Genomic DNA, 10,459 nt, shown 5'->3' with positions numbered 1-10,459 from the left:
AGGTTTAAAAGATTCATCTTGTAATTTACAGATAAACTGTGCAATTAGTTTTTATTTTCATCTATATTTAATACTTCATCCATGTGGCGTAAGATTCGATATGACGGGGAATCTTAAAAAGATTTTGGTTTTTGAGTGAACTAAACGAGGCCTGCTTAGTTTCCAAAAAATTTGCAAACTTTTTTAGATTCTTCGTCACATCAAATCTTTAGTCGCATGCATAAAGTATTAAATATAGACGAAAATAAAACCTAATTATACAGTTTGGTTGGAATTGACGAGACGAATCTTTTGAGTCTAATTAGTATACATGATTGGATAATATTTGTCAAATACAAACGAAAGTGGTATTATTCCTATTTTGTAAAATTTTTTGGAAAGGCCCAAGTGACCAACCGGCCTTTTGAGTCTAACTAGGTAAATGCCCGTGCGTTGCAACGGGAGAACATCGAGTGATATATTCTAAGTGATAGGTAAATGCCCGTGCGTTGCAACAGAAGAACATCGAGTGATATATTCTAAGTGATGCTGACTGAGATCATATTTTGATTTGTCTTCTCTAGTTCTGTTCCACAGGATAACAATACATCACTTGCAATAAATTCCTACTACTAAGAACAGATGGAAAGGACTTCATTGATAGGTTTAGGTCGATCTTTTTTTCTTTTAATTGAGAAAGAATCAAAATGAAACACATATATATTATTAATGATAATCTGGTACACTCTCTAATATGCAATTTCACTAAATTGAACCTGCGTAACAATATATAGCTTCGGAACTTTCTGAGCTTATTTAGCTTTTCAAAATGGTCTTGTGGTTCTAGCATAAAAAGAAAAATGGCATATTCCGATCACTCGTTATCTATGTACATGCATTGAGAACACCATTCATGATTCAGCAACATGAGAACGCCATCCTAAAAAAGTGAGTGAACAAAGAAGGCACTTGCCACTGCTGGCTGCAGGAAGGACACCGGGGCTGCTCCAACCGATGGGACCACGAGCAGCAGCATCGGGCTCGGACATACTTGGCATGGCGACCAACACGCGCATAGGTTACCCGTGCAGCATAGCATAGTGTCACGGCCATGCTGCTAGCATGCTACCGGACACTAACATCTGTTGTTGCATGGCGACGTGGCGCCAGCCTGAGCTTCTGGAGCTTGAGGAAGTCTTTATGGGCAGGGTTCCTAATTATCTGCAACACACATTGTGTTTGAAGTTTTAGTTCTTGGATGAGATACTGAATCCCTAAATGTATGTAACAAGAAATCAGATTAGTTGTCTTGGTGCCGACATGCTCCTTGACCTTCTTCTAGACGTTGCGTCCAAAGCTAGGAAAACAAATTTATGGCCATCAATTCCATTTCCTACTCATCACTGAAAATCGACAGGAAAACACAATTCATACATATTCATAGATAGGTAAATGCCTGTGCGTTGTACCAGAAGTAATAAAATTGTTTTGACATAACATGCACCATGATCTGCAGTTCAGGCAATGATCAAAGTGAGAAAGCACTTGCAAACAATATTCAGGTATATGAGACAACAAATAATCAGCCAAAAGTTTCACTCAGCCAATCACAGAAGATGACCCCCTACTCTAAGCCTTTCTGGTTGCGATAGCGATCTTGGACTCATCGTGAAGAAACTATTGACCCAAATAGCACAATATTAATTCATTGCTTTGACTCAAATAATCAGGCGCAAAGAGTATACAACCAAATACCTCTTTCTTCACAGGCTCTTCCTTCTCCAACAAGATGAGCTCAATGTGGCACGGTGAGGACATCTAAGCTGCACCAGGTAGGTAAACAGGATGTTACGCTACAAATAAAGAACCGTTCATAGCATAGCAAACTTCAAGTTTAGACAACATTAGATAGACTTATAGTTGATGCGTCCATGAGCACGGTAGGTCCTGCGCCTCTACTTCTTAGCCTAGGCCTTGTTTAGTTCACCCCGAAATTCAAAAACTTTTCAAGATTCTCCATCACATCAAATCTTGTGACATATGCATGAAGCACTAAATATAGACGAAAACAAAAACTAATTGCACAGTTTATCTATAATTTACGAGACGAATCTTTTGAGCCTAATTAGTCTATAGTTGGACAATAATTATCAAATACAAACAAAGTACTACATTGTCAAAATCCAAAATCTTTTCACAACTAAACAAGGCCCTGGTTCACTTGAATGTGCGAAACATCCACTTCAAGACCTTTTACCTACAACACATAAATTCACATAATTAGCATAATACATTCTTGAGAAGGTCTAGCAGACTTGACATGATAGTGTCCCTGCCCATTTGAGTGGCGAGACTTAGCCTGAGCAGTATACCCAACACCACCACAATACATGCGGAACGGGATGGCCTGTTTGTGGTAATCACATCCACAAGGTACCTTTTAGCCTTGGTGAGTGACAACATCCTGAGGGCAAAAGCAGTCTCAGGGTGTTCTGCAAGTATGAAAAAGTATTATTAGTATGATCTTCGAAACATAAATATTGCGCAAACTCGACAACTGTCTACATGTGTTGTACATGGAGGAGGGCAGACCATTAGGTGAAAACTAAGAGTGATTTTGTCCTAAGTGTATCCTCTTACAAACCTTGATGCCACAATTTTTTAATAATATCAGAAGGGTATTGTTGCAACAAGCACGGGCAGCTAGATGTGTTGGGAATATCTGCATAAAAATTATTTGTTACTTTGTAATATTTAAAGCACCAACATGGCAAGGTCCTATAGGACCACGACCAACACATGGTTTCATGAGTCCAAACATAGGTAGTGCACTTGGGGACATTGAGATGGGTAGAAAACCTCTGGCTCTTTATAATTAGATACTTACAAGTTACAACTGTGTCAACCGCTCAATGCCATGCGATTCAGAAAAGGTAGAACATCGTCAGGTGTGCACATAATTATCTTCTAGCTTGATGAGGGGAGGTTGTACAACATCTTACCAAAAGTATTTTTCGATAACTTGATTTGATGGTATTGTAAGATGCATCATAGTCAACCTCTAGAACTTTGTAGTAGTCCTGCAATAATAATTAAGTTTATGAAACAAATATAGTATATGAGCCCTGAATAGAAACCATTTTGCTGCATCTATGATCAGCACTAAGTTTTAAAGCAGTTAGATGGTTGAACTGAAAACCGATGCATATGTACTTGCATGATGGCATATGTACTTGCATGATGGCCACAAACTGGAATGCTACTTACATTTCAGGAGGATAAATAAGTCCATCCTTGGTTGAGCAAGCCTATTTGGCCACTTGTAAACAACCAAACATATAGCTCTGTGCACTCCATGATAATTCTCACTGGGTACATATCCTGATCCTTTTCGATCTACCTATCCAAATGCCACCAAGGTGGGGTGGATGAGGAGCACAGGGCTATGAACATTAAGAGCAAAGCAGATCAAAGCACACAGAAGGCCTGCACCCTGTCAGCAATCAGTGACAGTATACTAATGAATATACTATGAAAGGCTCATCAACTGAAATAATTTGATGAACTATATGTTATTTTCTGTAAATCTAGTTTTATGATTTATATGCCAACAAATGACTGTGTTAAATATGTCTACTTTGAATGCTGAATCCAGGTCCTTTCTTGTAAGAATAATGACCCTATGTGGCTGTAGTGCTCCATTTTGACATTAGCTATTCAGTTAAATTTGTTAAAAAGCATTATGCTCCTATTACAACTGTTAGATCACACTCAAAGGTAAACAAGAGGCATCTGCTAAAATTTTTGGCCGTGCTAAATACATATTTCATCTGAATGGGATCTACACAAAATCATCCTTATATACTCTACAGTCTTTTTTTTTACAAATGATGTTATATTAATATAACAAACAAAAATTTTCACAAGATATTTATTATTCCTTGAGGATTAAGTCATGCCAGAATCAGATTAGGAGAGTTGACATGTACAAACGATTAATGAAGCAAATCAGATTTGGAGAGTTTCAGGCATGTGCCTTTCTTACCCTGTATTCCCAATCCCAGTCTCTTCTATGCACATCAGACAAGCCTCAATGTTTTAGTACAATAGAGCAAGAGAGAAGTAGAATGTAAAATTGTTGCAGTACAATAGAGCCAGACAAATGGAGAATGTAAACAATCGTATCGCTATAGAGGCAGAAATGCAGATATTTGGCCACTGCATAGAAAACTGCAGCAGTAGATTCAATAGCAGGGCGTGAAGATTTCCAGGAAGGTCATTGAATCAGTTTCAGTACTATCACCTCAGATTTCAATGGCAAATGTAGACTACTGACTACCAGTACTTCTATTCATAAAGATTTGTGATCAGCTGAAGACAATAAAAACATAGACAAATAACAAAAGTTATTGATGATAACGGGCTGCTGATGCTCTGAACTAAAACGATTTTTTTACAACACTCAGACCTTAGACAAGACTTAAAAATTGAAGCTAGCATTCCCACAATACAGGGAAGCTATTGTTACAGCGCAGAATTGAAGTAGGCATCCCATTATGCCGCACTTTAGAAAATGATGCAGGACACCAGCTACACATCTAGTTTTTCAAAATTTGTCACAGACAAGTCAAATTAAAACTGGGTAGTGCTTTGCAACAAGATCCGTCCAAAAGAGAAGTAAAGAGAAGAGAAGGGGTGAACATACCTGCTGGGTACCCGACGAACTGATGAAGGAACCGACAAAGAATCGAGTGCGTGGCGTGCGGCGGCGGAGACCCTCAGCGCGTGGCGTGCAGGAGCATGAAGCAGACCGGTGGCGGGGTGGCATCATGGCTCCTGCTTCGTCGACGAGCGGTGGCGGAGTTGGCCATGAGGAGCAGCTCTTGCTCGGCGGCGCTTGGCCTCCCTCGCGCGGCCCCTGTACCACCGGCGGCGGCGGCTCCCTGGTGATGATCTTGGGGGAGGGGAGGAGTCGATGTCGTGGTTGCTCGAGCAATAAAAAGGACGGAAAAAAACGATGATGTGAGGGATCGAACCGTGGCTGCTCGGGCGTGGGCCTGGGGCTGGTGCGAGAACAGGAGTGAGCGCGCGGGCGATGCCGAGCGGGCATGCGAGCCAGCGAGGGATCGCAAGCCTGTGAACGATTGGAGTCCAAATGTTTTAGTGGTAGAGATTACTATACGCCGATGCTGCTCTGGCTCACCACCAGGGATGAAAACGGTACGGATATTTTCCGACCGTATTCGATACCGAATTTGTTTAGAGAGGTTCAGATCTATCCGTATTCGAATCCAAATATTTAATATTCGATACCGTATCTAAATACTTAAATCACATATTTATAATGTCGACAAATATCTATATTCGATCCGTCTTCGTCCCTACTCACCGCTATGGGAACACGGGTTCCCCAAGGTCCCAGCCGACGCCGAGTCGTCATCTCCTCACGACCTCACGCACACGCCACGGCCACGCGGTCGCGATACGGACAGCACGGGCCCTCGTGCGCCCGACCTCGGACCGACCGGGACGTGATGCGCGAGGCCGCGAGCACGTCAGCTGACGGCTAACGCTTGCTACCTCGGAATGCGGGACCAAAACGAATTCTTTAAGTAAACAAGACCATTTTTTTCGAGATTTTTTATTATATCAAATCTTTGATATATTCTTTCTTCGAATAATAAGCCGGCGATGGTTCTATTCTGATCTTGCGTTATTATTCCGCGGAAGAAATTATGATATCATATCCTACTACCTAAAAAAAAATCATATCCTACTATCTAAAAACCTTTTGCAAAACGGTACTATAACATTTTTATTTGTATTTAACAATTATTGTCTAATTATAAACTAACTAAATTCAAAAGATTAGTCTCTAAATTATATACAAGTTATGCAATTAATTATTTTTTATCTATATTTAATGTTTTACGTATACGCTGCAAGATTTATACGATGAAAAATCTTAAACATTTTACAAAATATTTCGAGAAGTAAACAAAGGCCTTGTTTACTTCCACTTAAAATCCAAAAACTTTTCAAGATTTCTCGTCACATCGAATCTTTAGACGTATGCATTGAGTATTAAATATAAATATAAATAAAAACTAATTACACAGTTTAGTCGAAATTTACGAGACGAATCTTTTGAGTCAGTTAGTTCTTGATTGGACAATAATTACCATAAACAAACGAAAGTGCTATAGTGTCCAGAAAAAATTTTCGGTAAGGAACTAAACAAGGCCAAAACCCAAATACCATTGTACTCCAATCCTCTCGGAAGCTTCGCCGCTATTTCGCAGTCGTGCCGGACAGGGTACCAGGTACGTCCACTCATCAGCCATCAGCATCATCTTCCATCAAGTACGGTGCAGTGCATCGCAATTTGACCAGTGAGCTGAGGAACTTTCTAGAACCATCTGATTTTCGCGAGACAGGAAAAGCAAAGGCCGGGAAGGGCGCAACTTCTGCTACGTGTCGTACTTGTGCTATGAAAAAACCGTGAGAAAGAAAACGAACAAGACAAGGACGATGCATGATTGGTCGCTCGTCGCTGCATTTGGCTCACGCCCGCTCGGTAGAGTTGTAGTACTACACTACTATAGTGCACGTATATACGGTACGACGTACTCCTACATACATGAGGAGAACGTCTTTACAGTGCGAAGCACAGTACTCGTACGTACCAGTAAAAATCGTCACATACAGTACACGTAGTACTAAGCAATAATCATACACATCCTGCACCTGCAGGTCGACGTCTACGTGTACGAAGGCTTCGGCAGTGGAAAAGTTCACAAAATTTTTCATCACATTCAATGTTTAGACACATAAATAAAAACAATAAATATAGAAAAAAAACAATTAATTACATAATTTATCTATAATTTGTGAGATAAAATTTTTAAATCTAGCTAGTCTATAATTAAATAAAAATTATTAAATAGAAATAAAAGTTTTACTACGACGCCGTCATATACATACACGTATGCTTTTTCGATGCACGTGCCACGTCTGCAGGAACTAATCTTAAAGACTCGTGGGTACACTACCGACGCGTATAGATGCTGGAACCGTACCTCCCAGTTGGGTTTTCTTTTCTCAGGCCTTGTTTAGTTCCGAAAATATTTCGAATTTTGGTACAGTAGTATTTTCATTTTTATTTGACAAATATTATCTAATTATGGACTAACTAGGCTCAAAAGATTCATCTCGTGATTTACAGTCAAACTGTATGATTAGTTTTTGTTTTCGTCTATATTTAATGCTTTATGCATGTGCCGTAAAATTCGATGTGACAGAGAATGTTGAAAACTTTTTGGTTTTTGGTGTGAACTAAACAAGGCCTTAGTGGAGATACTACCACGTTGCGATTTGCATGCATGCAATTAATCTCAGACGAAGTCGGTCTTTTTTTTTTTGGGACGAGAACGAAGTCGGTCTTTGATGAGGAAAAAAAGAATAATATACTGTGACTGTGTGCGTGCGCTTGTCAGTTTGACGAAAAAAAGAAAAAAAAACATTGACGCCGGACCATACGTACGGTCCTGCACGGTCGCCATCGTCCTTTGGGCCCACCTGCCCCCGTCGACCACAAGTGACCAACCAACCAACCCGGTCACGACGCCGATGCTACGGCGTGACGGCCGCGGTGCTCACCGCGCACGGGATGGGTTGGGTTGGGTTCCCCAGGTCCCAGCCGGAGCCGACGCGAGGGATGAGACGCCGAGTCGTCATCGACCCTCTCGAGTCTCGACTGCGCACGGGCGCTCCCGCGCTCATCGTCAAAAGTGACGCGCCAGCACGTGAGGCCTTTGTTTAGGCCTTGTTTAGTTTCGAAAAAATTTTAAATTTCGACACGGTATCATTTTCGCTTTTATTTGACAAATATTGTCTAATCATAGAGTAACTAGACTTAAAAAAATTATCTCGTGATTTACAGATAAACTGTGTAATTAGTTTTTATTTTTATCTATATTTAATGCTTGATGCATGTACCGTAAGATTCGATGTCAACGGAAATGCTGGCGCCCGGATGTCTGATGGAAAGCCAATTCATCGAATGGTGTCGCGGACACCAGCATTGTACCCGTACGTTCTGCCCCTGCCTAAAAAAAAGAAAAAAAAGCAAGAAGACTGCTCTTCCTCCACTGTCCTCCTCAAGGGACACGTCCCCACCCTCTACACGCACAGATCCGCTTAGCTCAACCTCGTCGGCCCCTAGCACCTCCACCCCGCCATCAACTCGCTCCCATAGCCTGCCAACCAGTTGCAATAACGAAAAAAGTTATTTCAACATCGAAAAAGATCTAATGAGACAATAAAAAAAATCTAGTACAAACAACAAAAACAATTATTTCAACATCGAAAAAACATCTAATGAAACAAACACAAAAAAATTTGCTGCAACAACGGAAAAAACTGCTTCAATATACGAAAAAAGCTACTCCGGCCGGAGATGGAGTAGAATGAGGATGAGGACGAGGAGAATGAAAAGGAGAGCTTGGTCTGGAGAGAGGAGAAGAATGATGAGGAAGAAGAAGGCTAAGATCCAGACGAGGACCCCCATCTACCTCACAGGAAGACGTCGCCTGTTGCCCTATAGAAGCTGCGAAGCGAGGAAGGAAGTGCGAACTACTCGCCAGAAGCCACGTTGTTGCCCTAACTCTGGTGGCATGGAGGTCGTGGAGGTCGCAGAGGAGGAAGGGAGGGAGGAGCGGCTTGCCGATGTAGAGGGCGCGGAGGGAGGCACGGCACGGGCGAGGAGAGCAAAGTAAAGGAGCGGGAGGAGGAAGAAGCGAAGCGGAAAACACGATGAGAAAGAAGTGAAACAGAAGTTCATCGCTCGTGAGCGGATAAGACCAGTGGAAGTCGTGGATGTACGTCCAACACGCGTGCATAGGTCGGACGCACGGATCCAAGTATTTACGCTTGTTATTCATCAAAATTTTTAGCTTTGGATATTATAATATTTTTATTTATATTTAATAATTATTATTTAATTATAAACTAACTAGATTTAAAAAATTATCTCACAAATTACAAATAAATTATGTAATTAGTTTTTATTTTTATTTGTATTTAATGTTATATATATATATTTAGGAGCTGTTTGGGACTCCTCTGCTATACGTTTTTTATCTTCGTTTTTTAGCCAAACGGTTTCAGCTCCACGCACTTAGTTTGAGAAAAAAGGGTGGAGTTGTGAGAGCACCTAAAGAGGTACTCCACGAACTCCAGTTTTTTATAGAGCTGTTCCACAGTGGAGTTTGTAGAGTAGAGTTCGCGGAGCAGTGCCCCTTAAATATTCGACGTGATGAAAATTTTTGAAAATTGTTGAAAACTGCGCCTTGCTTCCTCGCGGCGCGGCACCTCACGATGCGACGTGACGGAACATGATGGATGGCTGGCCGCGCCCAGGCGGCCACGTATCCCGCTGGCTGGGACGGATCGCGGGGCCAGGGCGGTTGCTGATGGCAAGGGAATAGGGTCTTGTTTACTTCAATTTTTTTTTTTTGCAAAATGAATACTTTCACAATTTTGATTAAATTTAATAAATATTATTTAATTATAGACTAATTAAGTTCAAAAGATTCGTCTTCTAAATTACAAATAAATTATATAAATAATTATTTTTTTCTATATTTAATAGTCAATACATGTGTCATAAGGATATGATGAGGAATCTAAAAAATTTTGCAAAACTTTTTTTTAACTAAACAAGACCTAGGTATCCGTAGTTCTATTTATCTAATCTATTTTAATAAATTAAATAGATAATTTTTTCTCTGGTTTCTTTTGATAAAATAAGAACTACGGATATCCATTTAAAGCACTGTCCTCCTCCTTACTAATGGCAAGCTGGAGCGGGTTTTTAAATGACCAGTAGAGTACGCTACTACACTAGTAGTCTAGTACTCCCTCCGCCAATAAATAAAAAATTATTATATACATATAAATGTCACTTTTCATAAAGAATTTAAAATTAAAGAAAACATATACAAAATAATATAAATGTTGTTGGGATGTACTTTTATAATAATATATGCATAATAATAATAACTAGACTAATCATGGGACGTCTCTTTATAATAATAAATTTATTTGAACATATAAATGTTGATGCGCCTAGTTAAACATAGAATTATTTAACTCTTTGAAAATGGAGACTTTCATTCTTTTAGGACTAAGGGATGAGTATTTATCACTCCCCCATCTTTTGTTTGGACTACTCTTTCCATCCCAAAAAAACAAGACACCTAAGATTTTATACAAGTCAAACTTTTTTAATTTTGACTATTATTCCCAAAAAAATTACTAAGTTTGTAAAAAATATTAGCAATATTAGTATTTATAAAAAATATATTCAACGATTAATCTAATAACATTCTTTTATACACCATAAACATTAATCTAATAACATTTTCAATATATATATTTAGTTAAAGTAAAAAATATTTGATTTCTTTTCTTTTGAAAC

The 10,459-nt window shown here is 39.7% G+C and overlaps 1 long non-coding RNA gene across 1 annotated transcript; it reads right to left on the bottom strand.

Annotated features, from left to right (window-relative positions):
* LOC110430105 lies at window positions 8,018-8,744 on the bottom strand. Its single transcript, XR_002447323.1, has 2 exons — window positions 8,553-8,744; window positions 8,018-8,237 (listed from the first exon to the last, which is right to left on the bottom strand). It is a non-coding gene; the product is annotated as an uncharacterized LOC110430105 (long non-coding RNA).

This window comes from Sorghum bicolor, chromosome 9 (genome assembly GCF_000003195.3).
Source record: "Sorghum bicolor cultivar BTx623 chromosome 9, Sorghum_bicolor_NCBIv3, whole genome shotgun sequence".
Classification (NCBI taxonomy): domain Eukaryota; kingdom Viridiplantae; phylum Streptophyta; class Magnoliopsida; order Poales; family Poaceae; genus Sorghum; species Sorghum bicolor.
The sequence above is the reverse complement of the archived record's forward strand: the minus strand, read 5'-3'. Positions and strand labels throughout refer to the sequence as shown.